The 14,542-nt window shown below is 37.5% G+C and overlaps 1 pseudogene; it reads right to left on the bottom strand.

Annotated features, from left to right (window-relative positions):
- Positions 1–6,692: 6,692 nt before the first annotated feature.
- Positions 6,693–7,146, bottom strand: LOC112679103 (nucleoside diphosphate kinase A-like; annotated as a pseudogene).
- Between the last annotated feature and the right edge of the window lie 7,396 nt (positions 7,147–14,542).

The following is a 14,542-nucleotide window of genomic DNA, read 5'->3' as shown; positions in this document are numbered from 1 at the left end:
GGGACTTCATCAAGATAAAAAGCTTCTGCTCAGCAAAGGAAACAATAATACTAAGAGGCAACAAGTGTAATGGGGGAAGATATTTGCAAAATATAATACAAATCAAAACCACAGTGATGGCTCCCCTTTCTCTGCATCTTTGCCAACATCTAGTCATTTCCTGACTTGTTCATTTTAGACATTCTGACTGGTGTGAGGTGCTATCTCATTGTGGTTTTAATTGGTATTTCCGATGCCAAGTGATGTTGAGCATTTTTCATGTGTCTATTGGCCATTTCTATGTCTTCTTTGGAGAAATGTCTGTTTCTGCCCATTTCTTGATTGGATTATTTGTTCTTTGGGTGTTGAGTTTGATAAGTTCTTTATCACTGTTGGTGGGAATGCAAGCTGGGTGCAGCCGCTCTAGAAAACAGTATGGAGGTTCCTCAAAAAGTTGAAAACACAGTTACTCTATGACTCAGCAATTGCACTACTGGGTATTTACCCCAAAGATACAAATGTAGTGATCAGAAGGGGCACCTGCACCCCAATGTTTATAACAGCAATGTCCTCAATAGCCAAACTATGGAAAGAGCCCAGATGTCCATCAACAATTGAATTGATAAAGAGGTGGCATATATATATGTGATACACACATATATATATAAAATATATATATTTATATGATATACATATGTATATAAACATGTGATATACATATATAGATAAATACATATATAATTGAATACTATTCAGGCATCAAAAAAATGAAATCTTGCAAATTGCAACGACATGGATGGAACTAGAAGATATTATGCTAAGTGAAATAAGTCAGTCAGAGAAGGGCAATTATCATATGCTCTCACTCATATGTGGAATTTAAGAAACAAAGTAGGACCACAAGAGAAGAGAGGAAAAAAATAAAACAAGACAAAATCAGCGAGGGAGACTAACCATGAGAGACTCTTAATCATAGGAAAAAACCCTGAGGGTCACTGGAAATGAGGGAGGTGGGGGGATGGGGTAACTGGGTAGTGGACATTAAGGAAGGCACGTGATGTAATGAGCACTGGGTATTATATAAGACTGAGGAATCACTGACCTCTACCCCGAAACCATTAATAATACATTTTATGTTAATTAATTTAATTTAAATAACAAAAAACCACAATGAGCTAGCACCTTACACCTGTCAGAATGGCTAAAATTAACAACACACACAAAAAATAAATAAATAAATAAATAAATAAATAAATAAATAAATAAAATTAACAACACAGGGAACAATGGATGTTGGTGAGGATGTGAAGAAAAGGAAACCCTCTTACATTGTTGATGGGAATGGAGAAAATGGTGTGAAGTTTCCTCAAAAAGTGAAAGATAGAACTACCCTATATTCCAGCAATTGCACTACTAGGTATTTTGTACCCAAAAGATACAAAAATCTGAGTCAAAGGGGCACATGTACCCCAATGTTTATAGCAGCATTATCAACAATAGCCAAATTATGGAACAAGCCCAAATGTCCATTGACTAAGGAATGGATAAAGAAGAGGTGGTCTACACATACAATGGAATATTACTCAGCCATTGAAAAGAATGAAATCTTTGCAATGACATGGATGGAGCTAGAGTGTATTATGGTAAGCAAGACAAGTCAGTCGGAGAAAGATAAATACCATATGATTTCTGTGTTCTCACTTGGTATTTCCTCTGTGTGTCACATCCCTGGTGTCACTTTTGTGTGGCCAAACTTCCTCTTATAAGCTCATCAGACCGGATTTAGGGCCCACATGAACATAGCCTCATTTTAACTTACGTACCTCTGTAAAGGCCCTAGTCACTGAGATCCTGGGGTTTAGGGCTTCACCATACATTTTAGGAGAGACACAATTCAGCTCACAATAGCAGCATAGCTTATTAGCCCAGCAGACTCATAAATGACACTTAAAGAGGTAAACAGTTTTTTGTGGGTTTTTTTGGAGTAATATTTCTGTAAGGTGAGTGATGCAAGGTGTGCTCACCGCCTGTTTACCTGCCTTTTCAGGCATCAGCACTTGTAAGATATAAGGTACACAGTGACTAAATTGGCTCTTTGACCAAGACATGTACCAACTCTTGCTCTAGCTCTCTCTGCAAAAAAACTGAAGTGTTTGGGACAAAAGATTTTTTTAAACCTGAGAATGGATTTCCAAGAAGGCTGCCAACCCTAATATAAAGGCTTGCTACCATCCAGCTCTCACTATGTTTACTCACCATGGTGGAGCATTTCCAATCCTGTCAGCTTGTCTTTGATTTTACATTTTTTATAGTAACTTTCTAGCCAAATATCAGTGCTGCTTGCTATCTTTTAGATGTTCAAAATCAAAAGTTGCACAGTGGTTATGTTTTTATTTTACTAAAGATTATTTCTATTTTTGGCAATCTTTGACAGCTCTTTTCAGCATGGGGGCTACAATAAACCCATGGAAACTCTGGCTTTTATGGAAAGCAAAACAAGTCAGAGAATTATTTCACCCAACTAACTTGGGAGATAGATTTTTATTCCCTTCAGCCTCTATAAATCCTATGTATCTCCATTACAGATTTACCTTAGGAATGGAATTTTGTGTCTTGCTTGCATTTTATAAATTTTGTCCAGAGTATTTCACATAAAACAGAAAAGTACTTTTCATATCTTTTATTTAAAGCCAGGATGTCTTCTGGGCCAAGGAGGTGGCTTTTAGTAATGGAGCCAGAACATGATAGTCTGCCCAAAATGGGAGACAAATCTAAAGTGTGCTGAGCTAAGAAGCCAGACAGGTTTCAAAAACCTCTTACCATATTTATTTTTATACGTATACTTCATCTTGTGTCCACTCCCATATGATCTGCCATCAATTACACAGTGGTAATGAAAACCTCCATGTATTTTACAAGACAGAGACACCACAATAAAAGTAACTGGGGCCAGTGAGCTGCCAGTCCAGCTTTTTTTTTTCTTACTGCCTGTCCCTGCACACCCCTGACTCCTTCCTCTGCCCTTACTTTAAAAAGCTTCCATTGGTATATTTCCTCCTTTTCATGTTTTAAAGTTTGCTGGAGAAATTATAATGTTATGTTTCAAAGCACTTTGGAATCAGACCAGGAATTGAAATCTTGGCTCTATCCTTGGTGTGAACTTTCTCTGCCTTAAGTTTCCTTATCTCTAAATGGGTGCTAATATGAAGAATAAATAAATTATATTTATAAAGCACTTGGTCTAGTGCATGGCTACATAGTATAAGCACTCCATAATTAAAAGCTACTTTTATCTTTCTTATTCTCTCTCTTTATTGTTCTTCTAAATTTTGGTTCCTCCTTGCCCCCATTGCCTCTTCTCCTTTCTGGTCTTTATTAATCAGCTTTCTCTTTCCTCCCCAATGATGTAGTTAGTATATGTATGCCTTTGCTTGTGACCTAATCCATTGAATCTCAAACAAGCAGCTGTATTGGGAAGGATTTTTAACTATTCAAGTATTTGAACTATTCAAAAGCCCTATGGAAGCCTTAAATTGATCTCTAATAGTATTTCATTGCTTTTTCTTTCCTTTCTTCTTCTTTTTTTTCTTTTGCTCCATTTAAATCAACTCAGTATGGAGAAACTGCCAGGTTCATGCTTACCAGAAGTTCTGATGAGGAGTTATAAACATTTTACATTAAAAAGAGAGAATGATCAATGTATAAATATACTTTTCCTAGGAGTAGCATCTTTCAACACATAAAGTCCACGGGGATAGGGGAAGAGAATATACAAACTAAAGGCTTTGTATTTCTCTTCTCTCATCTCTAAAACTAAAGAGGTGAGCTAGATGCTTTCACCTGTTCTAAATACTAGTGATATGGACCATGTTAGCATAACTCTTTAATTGAAAGATGTTTTGGTATCTAAGGCTCTCCACCCTTTCGTTGAGGGATACTATAATGAATAGATTTATGAATCACATCCTTGTATTCATTGCTCAGGAATACTATTGAGGATATAGTCTAGTATGTTATTCAGTACGGCTTCTGTTTGAAACCCATCTTACTATTTCATATTAACATCTAGCAAACTTACAGTCAAATTCAAGTTTCAATTCTAGTCACTGAAGGAGTCTTTATAGGCTTACTAACAATATTATCCATAATTTTGCTGTTTAAAAAAGTGTGTTCAGAGTTTTCTATTTTATAATATTTACCTTAAACCCTCTCTAGTAAAACTAAGAGTATACATTAATAAGTAATTCTCATCCCTTCCCCTGGCCTATCTAATTTCTTAGCACTCACAGGTACTATTTCCTTGAAATGTCATTTCGTTCACACACCTTCTTAGGCTCTGTTTATCTCATGTGTGAAATCAAAGACTAATAATGTGTGCACATGTATAAAAGAAGGGAGCCTATTCTTTCTTCCCTCCTGACCTCTAGTTTTTTGCATGTAGATTTTTGTTTGGCTTGAAGATGTTATTCAATGTTATTTGGTAAGGGGAAATCTACAGTGATAACTGGCACCTCCTATCATATTTGACTTTCCCTTATGATTTTAACATTGCTAGTAAAGACCCTATTTTTTCTTTTCTACATTTCTTTCTTTTTTAAAAGAATATAGCATATTTTATCATAGACTATGTCCTATGTTACCTTGAGAACATGGACTCCAGACATAATTTGTCCTGAATTGCTTGGTTTGTATCCTACTTGAAAACAATTAACTATCACAAGCCAAGTTATGCACAGAATGTAGTTGGCTTATGTCAACTCTTGGTTTAGTAATTTACTGTAGGTTTTACTGAAGCTATTTTGTGTTTTAATTTTACAGATTGCTTTAAGATTTTAGTCATTTGCCTCAAATCTTTATTAGGTAAGGTACACATGTAACATCATTTTACAAAAAAGGAAAGCTAAGATACTAATAACTAAGATAGCATGTGGCTTAGGACACTGTGAAGGCCATGGATCTGGAGTAGGATTTCTTGGTTTTTGATTCTAGATTCTTCAGTTATTTGTCATGTGATTTTGAACAAATAACTTGATTTTTTGGTACTTCAATGTTTTGTTTTTTAATCTGCATAATGGGCTTAAAACTGGCATTTTTAGCTTAGCTCGGAGCCTGGTGCATAAATAGTATTATTTCTTTGGTGATTTTTAATTTTCAGGATAAAACTGTCAAAACTGGTCTGCAATGAACTGAAACATAATTACACTTAATTGCAGAATCTCCATGTCTCAGGGCCCTTTGTTGGTGAATTCCTTTTATCCAGAGAAAGCTGTCCTTTACCTCAGCATTAAACTTCGACATTGGGGGACAAGAAGAAGTAGTGTGTGTGTGTGTGTGTGTGTGTGTGTGTGTGTATATATATATATATATATATATATAAAATGAAGCTGAAAAAAAGAAGTTGATGATTTAAATAAATGAGCATTGTTTCTTATAAAACCCAGGAAGGATAAAGAGCCCCATTCAGTTCATTAACCAGTTACTAAATGGTGTTTGTGTTATCCCCATGAATACTAAATGAATTCATTATGATATGTGCTATTACAGTGAATAGCAAATGAATTCATAACGATGGGCTCCATAAAAATATTCCTAATGGAGAAGTTATGCATTATCAAGCTGGTTTCTAGAGTAACTGAGGCTTACATTTAAATGGGGGAAATAAATAATACCAGGCACAACATGGATTAGTTGGAGTTATTTGAGTAGGTCCTACAGAAGTGAAAATACCGTGTCTTGGTAATGTGTCTGTAGCCTCAGATGACTCAGTTTTTAGTTTCTGTCCTCTATTACTGATGGATAATGTCTCTATCTGTCTTTGATTCAAAGAGATGGATGCAATTGTATGCAGCTGGTCAACAGTAAACCTTTGGTTTGTGATGACACAGATTAGTTGAGAAAGCTTGAAGGGTTTTCAGCCTTTCCTGTTGAGACACTATCTGAAGGAATGGCTACCACACTTGACCAATCTGCAGGTCAGTTGCTGTACATAAAATCCAGCGAACCCCCTCATCTGCCCACTCTCTTTCTCAGCAGAAGAATAAAATAAATTTTAGAATTAATGGCATGAATGCTGTACCCTTGAAGTAATATTTGAATTTTATTGACCATCGTAAATAGATTATGAAGTCATGGCAGCAACAAAAGCACAGATGGTGTCTTATTATAAACCTGCAAACTACAAGCGATGAGGCCTGAAGACCACTCAGAGGGCACTTGTGGGCCATCAGTGGTCTAGAAATCACACTATGATAGCCACTCATCTAAAGGTATAATTAATTTCTTAGGAAAAAAAATGACACAGCTTCTCAGTTCATAATAAAATTAAAATACTTCCAGGGCTTAATTTTCAAGAACCAGCAGTTTTATATGTCACCCTAATTTATGATTGTATTTGAGCCTATGAGAGTAAAATTTAGCAAGAAGAATAAAAAGTAGAAGAAATAGAAAGCAGAACTTAATGAATGCAAGCAGTTTAACAACTCAATTAAGTAACATTACTTGCAACCTACAGTGTACAAAGCGTTGTGGGAGATACATAAATAAAACATTGTGTTAGTCCTCAAGAAATTTTATAGGGAGCACTCCCAGCTCTAAGAGTTCCCCTCCATGTTACAAAGGAGTTCTCAAAAATAATTGGATTTGCTAGAGCCTGGTCCCTGCCCATGGGAAGGAGCGGTAATGGAGTGGGCAAAGCTCTAGGGTTTGCTCTCTTGTCACTCATAGATCCAGTTCTGAGCAGAGCTCTTATAATCCACCGGCTCCTCAGGCTGAAACCCCAAGCCAGTCACCGAATCGTCACCCGTCACCGAATTGCTACCATGGGTAATGTTCCTGTCAACATGGATGCAAAGGTCCCTATGGATGGTCCCAGGCTTGGAGTCTACAGGGTTAGTCCTCTGAGATTTACTCAGCTTGTCTTCACCACATTCACCCCCTCCCAGACCATAGGAACCACAGGCCCTGATTGCATGTATTTCACCAGGCCGGCAAAGAATGATGGTCCTTTATGTCAATGTAGTGTTCTTTGAGAAGGTCTTCCGAAGCCTGAATTAATCTCATAGCAATGAGACAATTCCCTTTACTCAAAACACTTGATACTCTCTCCTACCAGGCTGCACTGGACCTCATCAGGCTTGATGGCAATAAGGCGCACTCACTATTGGCCATCATCCTGGGGATAGAGAGCCCTCCAACTATTCAGGCCACAACTCCATCAGGGGCCGCCCTGTCATGTACATGTTTAACCATGATGCAAGTTAGACTGGGATAAGACTTAGAACTAATATGAACCAATTTGATGGAATGTGAATAGTAGCAAAATAATAGCAAGCATTTCTATAGCACTTGCTATGTGCCACGAACTTTTCTAAGCACTTCACATAAATTAACTCATTTAGTCCTCACAACAAACCCATGATGTAAGCACTATTGTCATCCCCAATTTAAGTGGGAGGAAACTGAGGCACGGATGATTAACGAAGAGATAACTAACGGACCAAGACTTTTTCTCGCTTTCCTTCCATGACAAAAGGTTGCTGCCGAGAAGCAGCTACCACCTAGTAGAAAATTTTGAGGTTGTAGAAGAGAGTGGAGCCACAAGATGGAATATGAATTCCTGATTCCACAAGACAGATTGGACTTTCCAAAAAAAAAGAAGGTGGTGTCAAATGTGGCAAGACATAAAATAGGATGATTTGTGAAGAAAGACACAAAAAGATGTGTGATAATTAGAACATCAATGTTTTTTTAAGATTTATTTATTTATTTTAGAAAGAAAGAGAGAGAGACCATGGGGCAGGGGTAAAGGGAGAGAATCTTCAAGCATACTCCCCGCTGAGTGCAGCGCCCCATGCGGGCCTAGATTCTATGAGCCATGAGGTCATAACCTGAGCCGAGATCAAGAGTGAGGTGCTCAACCCACTGAGCCATCCAGATGCCCACTTTTAAGTAAGTGGTTCTAAGAAGTAATAATACATGGAAGTGGTTTCCAAATTATACCTAATTAAATAAAGAATAGGGTACAAAAAAGTGAGGATAGTAAGCAAAGCCTGCTTTTCTGATCAGTTCAGTGTTCCTGGCCAGGAAAGTGAGGATGAGATTAGTTACAGGATAGGTTTTAAAAGGAGAGCATTACAAAATAAGCATGAAATAGATTTAAGAGTGATGGTGGGAGAAGAGTCAATGGAGACAGACTGAATATGTAATCACCCTTTATATTACATGTTTTGTACACTACTTGTCATATAAGACATTGGCCAAAAATGCAGCTGGTTTTGTTCGTAATAGTGATTGGACACCATTGTGTGGGAAAACATATGGCTTGGTAGTGTTCTCCTCTATTTTATTTAATTTTATTTTAATTAATTAATTTTTATTTATTTAATTTGTTATATATCTTCCCTCTCTTTATGGAAGATCGAGTCTGAAAGATTATCAAAAATTTCATCAGAAAACATTGCAGTGAAATTGAAACAGGCCAAATGTTGAAAAATTTTAAAAACTGGGCAACCCCGGTGGCTTAGCGGTTTAGCACCACCTTCAGCCCGGGGTGCAATCCTGGACACCCAGGATCGAGTCCCAGGGTGGGCTCCCTGCATGGAACCTGCTTCTCCTTCCTACTTTGTCTCTGCCTCTCTCTCTGTCTCTCTCTGTCTCTCATGAATAAATAAATAAAGTCTTAAAAAAAAAAAGAAAAAATTTAAAAACTCTTCTCTTGGCTTCCGTGAACGGTCTCCCTGGGTTCACTTCCTTCTTTGTCTTGGTTGTGAGCTAATTTCCTTCCCTCTTTGGATCACAATCACAAATGAAGTAGATCCATCGGCTAATGAAGAGCTTGAGCTAATTGTTCAAAGTTTGGCCTATTTCAATATCATTTCAGGGTCTCCTGATGAAGTTTCTGGCAATTTTTCAGGCTCTAGGCCTTTAATATAGAAAGTATTAAAACACGCACACACACACATACATTCACATACACACACACCCTTCCACTCAATATAATTGTAATACACAAAAGCTATAGTTTTGAGCGATTTCTTTTACAACCTAAATATATATTGTGATTCAAGTAACTTTAATTACTTTAACTTTATTAAAACAATGGCATTAGTGCCCGTCTTATACGTTATTGGCACATTGCACTTTCAGAAATGAGTGAACTTCTCACACAGCACCAGCAAAATGTTAAATGAAGTAAATGTAATTAAACATGAGCTTTAAGGGATCCCTGGGTGGCTCAGTGGTTTAGAGCCTGCCTTTGGCTCAGGGCCTGATCCTGGAGTCCCGGGATCGAGTCCCACATTGGGCTTCCTGCATGGAGCCTGCTTCTCCCTCTGCCTGTGTCTCTGCAACCCCCCTCTGTCTCTTGTGAGACAGAGTGAATAAATAAATAAAATATTTTTTAAAAAACATGAGCTTTAATACACACTATCTCATTTAATCCTCACAAAAATCCTATGAAGGAGGTATTATTATGCTATTTTACAGCGGAAGAAACATGTTAAGCAACTAGGAAGGTCACACAGGGTGGAGAGGAAAAGCCTGGTCTTGACTGGATTCCAGGTATCTGACTAGAGCCTTCCTCTGCCTTATATTGGTTTCGTTTGTACTTAAAAGTGAAAGTAGAAGGCAAGTATAAACCTAAACACCACTGTGCTATTAAAAATCATGTTTTTTTTAGTGTAATGACTTCTAAAAAGTGTTCACAGTCTTGTTCTGTGACTTAACACCTCAGCAGAAATAGCTCTCGGCGCTTTGAAAGTGGGACCATCTTATACAGCCTAAAAATGCCCTCAAATAAGGCTACTTAGTAGCAACTCTACTGACAACTTCTGGAGTGTAAAATACAAACAGAGTCTAAACGGGAAGGATAATTTTATAGGAGGAGAATGTTATTATTAGCAGCCTTAGAGTCAACATGTTCTTAGCATGGAAAAAACAATGATCCTGAAGAAAAAACAGTGATGTGGATTTATAGATACTGGTCTCTACTACCCTCCTGGAGGTAATTGATAATCAATTCCTTAACTGTCCTGAATATCTTTTCTATTTCTACCATAATAACCATAATAACAGCACAAATGGATTCATGCAATCATTTATTCCTACAAGAAACTTGTTTTAAGCAATTATTTGGTGCCAGGCCCTGGGATTAGCACTTTGGACACGAAGGTGAATGGAGCACCTAATCTATTCCCATGGGACTCTTGGTCTCTAGTGTATGTATTTTAGGTACGTGTATGTACGCACGCAGGTGGTATTATACATAGGAACTTTAAGATGCATTGTAAAAGAAATCATATTAATGATAACCTAGCATCATGCTCCAAACTCACAGTTGTCCCTGATGACTCCAATTCTAAACTTTCCCAGGAGAGAAGCAGCCTTATATAGCACTTCTCTACCCTCCCATCTCCCTTCCCAACCAGCTAGTACAATGTTTTGGACCTAGTGAGTGGCCAAAAATACTCATTAGATTATTTCTCGATTGATTTTGGCGATCTTTATTTTTCAAGGTATATACTTAGCATTTTTCTCCATGGCAATAATGATTTTTAATAATTGGTTAGAAGGGTGCCTGAGTGGCTCATTTGGGTAAGCATCTGCCTTTGCCTCAGGTCATGATCTTGGGATCCCAGGATCCAGCCCCAGGTCAGGTTCTCTGCTCAGCAGGGAGTCTGTTTCTCCTTCTCCCCTTGCCTCTCCCCCACCCCACCCCGTTCATGTTTTCTCTCTCTCAAACTAAAAAAAAAAAGTATCTTTTAAAAAAAATGATTCATTAGATTGTTTTTCTTTCATCAAACACTGCTGAATGCTCCTTGATGTCCTAGGTGGTTTATGAATAGTTGTCATTGGGTTCAATTTACATCTAAACAAAGTCTTGATGCTTCTTTAGGAATCCTAAAGATGATTTGGTATGATGTCAAAATTATTTCCTAAGGTCAGTAAATTAAGCAGTGTCAACATAATGCCAGCACCATTAAATGATCTTTTAGTTTTTACTTATTTTTTTAATTAATTTTTTTTAAGGAGACTGCACACCCAGCATGGAGCCCAATACAGGGCTTGAACTCACTGGAGTTGAGATCAAGAGTTGGACACTCAACTGACTAAACCACCCAGGTACCCCAAGTGATCTAACTTTTAAATCCATGTCGGTGCTTTATGTTTGCCCATCCAGGGAAGGAGAAAAAAACTAAGGAACCCAAAACTTGCTTGGCCATAGGTGGCAAATCAGTCACTTGTCTTGCCTCTCTAGGAAGCTTTGGCTGAAAAACAAATCGAGTATATCTAAAGCTGATGAAGTAGCTTAAGTTTCAAAAGCAAAACAAAGCCCAGAACTTGATAAATCCCTTTGCTTAAAAACAAAACCAGAGAAAGTTAAGTGACTTTAAGAGAAAAGCTTTTGTTTAGCAGCCAGGGATATGCCACATAGTCTTTTGGGAGATTGGGAATGAGAATTTAGCTTGCATAAATGATCCCAGTGTTTTAATGAATGATTATGAAATGACCAGAAAAAAGCATATTGTTGTCTCATTTCGATCAGGGATTAAGGTAATACAGTGGAACAAGTTTGATAATTAAACAGCTCCAGGAAAACTGATGTTGACTTAAAAAAATTTAAAACTAAGCCATCCTTCTCATCACATAATTTAGGTGACAACATTTCTTGTTTGTTTATTTTTACGAAAGCCACTTTATTCTTTATCAGCTAGGGCTCACTCTTTCCTGAAAAGTCAGAATTCTGTGCCCCAAAGTGGATGATATACATTGCAATGCGTTGCAATGCAATAACATTGGCTTGAAGAGTTTAAGGTCATTTCATAATTAATTGGATTTTGAATTAGCTTTTCTTTTGGAGGATTCTCTGTGGTAAATCCCACCACATTTAGTGTGTGTGTGTGTGTGTGTGTGTGTGTGTGTGCCCTTTCTGAAATATTTAACCTTGTGGTCTCCTGTTTACTTTTTGAAAAACTCTCTACCATTGGATGTCATGATAGCTTACTTTCTTGATTTTTTCCTCCATTCTTTTACTTCTTAGTCTCCTTTTGGGGGGTTCTCTGATTCACCTCCTCAACCTTCTGCCCAGATCCTTGAGTGATCTCGGCAATGACCCCAGAACTTCTGTTCACATCCTTTTCTTAAGCTCCCTTTCACGGCAGTTACAGATTTCTCTACTTTTTTTATTTCTCAGACTCCTAAATTTCAGTGTGTTAAAAACTAAAATTGTTATTTCCTCTTCAGACTCATCCCTTTTTCTTTGTTCACTATTATTGTTAAATGCTAGCTTCCCAAATATCACCAGTCTAGCAGAAACTGTTGAGGTAAAATTCAGTTTATTATGGTAAATTAATTAGAAAAGAAGGTCATTACACTGAGGTGGCTTTAAGGCCTTAATAGCCTTGTAAGCAAACCAAAAACCAAAGCCTGTAAGTGCCTCAAGGACAAGAAATCAAATCCTAAGGACGGTCAATCACAAACAGCCAACTAGACTTTCCCAAATAATGCAATGACTTAAGACATAGGCCATCAAATAATTTCCTTCCTTTACTTCTACCCTTTCTCTATAAAAGTCTTGCCTTTAACTACTGTTGGTGGAGCATTGCTAACTACTTCTCGTTTGATCACTGCCTGATTTGAATTATTTTTTGCTCAAATAAATCCTTAAGAATTTTAATATGACTCAGTTTATCCTTTAGTAATTGTTTACTGAAGTAAGAGAGAATAGCCTCTCAATAGAAATTGGATAGTGCCTAGAGGAAGAAAGCAAGATTTGAGTTTATTGAGAGCTGAAACTTTGGTTTAAAATGTGTTTCAATGTGGGGACTTGATAGGGTCAAATAAGGATCCCCATACAATCATCCAGGATTGGTGGAAACACCAAGGTGAAAATTTTTGAAGGAAGGAATTCAAAGACTCTTAAGGCACAAGCTATTGATGTTTTCCAAGGAAAAGTTGGTGGGCATTTCCAGAAGTTTCTATACCAATCAAGCTATTTACCTGAGCTAGAGTGTTCCAGAAAGGTAAAGTTTTACTAATGAAGACAACAGAAGAGTGAGTCATGCTAATATCAACAATAAATTATGTATATGTGCAAGGGATGAGTAGTTTCCAACCTCAGTATACAATCTATGCGTGGAGGTAGGTGGGTTGGTTCTCATTACGCACAAACTTGTTTTGGACAACTGGGCAGCTGATGGCTATGAGGACATACGGTTGCTTCACATATTCATATAGATCTCTCTCATAATTTCTCCAAAGAATACATTCACAAATGATCATTGCTAATAAAAATTCCCTTTAATACATATTTAATTTGATAGCTTGCACATCTAAGAGAATGAATTCTAGCCCTCTTGGTGCTCTCCCTACACAGCTCTCTAGTCCCTAATATGTATCATGTACATAACTCTGTAATACTGTCCATGACTCTAGGAAACTTTTTAACCTAATTTTGCATGTATATTTTCCCTTATTCATTGAAAAAATCTTTGAAGGCAGTTCCTAAAGCAGTATCTGCAGGATAGATAATAGGAGTTCAGTAAGTACATCTTGAAAGAATCCAGTTATCCAGTTTGAGGATTGTGTGGTTATTCTTCACATGAAGTAACTTTTTTGGTAAAAACATGTGGAGTGGTCTGTTTCATGAATATTAGCTGCTTTAAGTGTTTAAAAGTCATTTACTGGGCAGCCCCGGTGGTGCAGTGGTTTGGCGCCGCTTGCAGCCTGGAGTGTGATCCTGGAGATCCAAGATCGAGTCCCACATCGGGCTCCCTACAGGGAGCCTGCTTCTCCCTCTGTCTGTGTCTCTGCCTCTCTCTCTGTGTCTATGAATAAGATAAAAAATAAAATCTTAAAAAAAAAAAGTCATTTACTCCTCATGTCATTATGTAATTCCAATTTGGATAACTGTCTGAAGGCATGAAGGCATCATAATATATGGTGAAGAACATAAGCTTTGAGTCAGCCAGATTTGCATCCCTCAATAACTGTGGGATTTTGACACAATATTTGGATTTCCAGGCCTCATTTTTTCCTCTGTAACATGCCAAGACAATTATACCTGACCGAATTTGTTTCCTAGAGCTGCCATTACAAACTGAGCGGTTTAAAATAACAAATTTATTGTCTCACGGTTTGGGAAGCTAGAAGTATGAAATGCTCCTTCTGAAACCTATAGGTTTGCCTCTTTCCAACTCCTGGCAGACTGCTGGCCATTTTTGGCGTTCACCAGCGCTGATTGCATGACTTCAATCTCTGCCTCTTCATCACATGTGTTCTTCTCCCTGGGTCTGTGTCTTCACTGGCCATCTTCTTACAGCCATTATATTATATTAGAAGCCCACCCTATTCCAGTATGATCTCATTTTAAATTAATTAAGCACATCCACAATGACCCTATTTCCAAATAAATTTACATGCTGAGTTTTTTGGAGGTTAGGACTTGAGTATATCTTTTTTGAGGGGTCAACTTCAACCCGTAACACTGACACACGGAAACCTTATTTAACTAGAACGACAAAGCAGTTGCTTGGCATGTAGGAGGTGCCACAAAATTAGATTTTTT

This window comes from Canis lupus, chromosome 6 (assembly GCF_003254725.2).
Source record: "Canis lupus dingo isolate Sandy chromosome 6, ASM325472v2, whole genome shotgun sequence".
NCBI classification, from domain to species: domain Eukaryota; kingdom Metazoa; phylum Chordata; class Mammalia; order Carnivora; family Canidae; genus Canis; species Canis lupus.
Note: the sequence above shows the minus strand (reverse complement) of the source record. Positions and strands in the feature narration are given on the sequence as shown.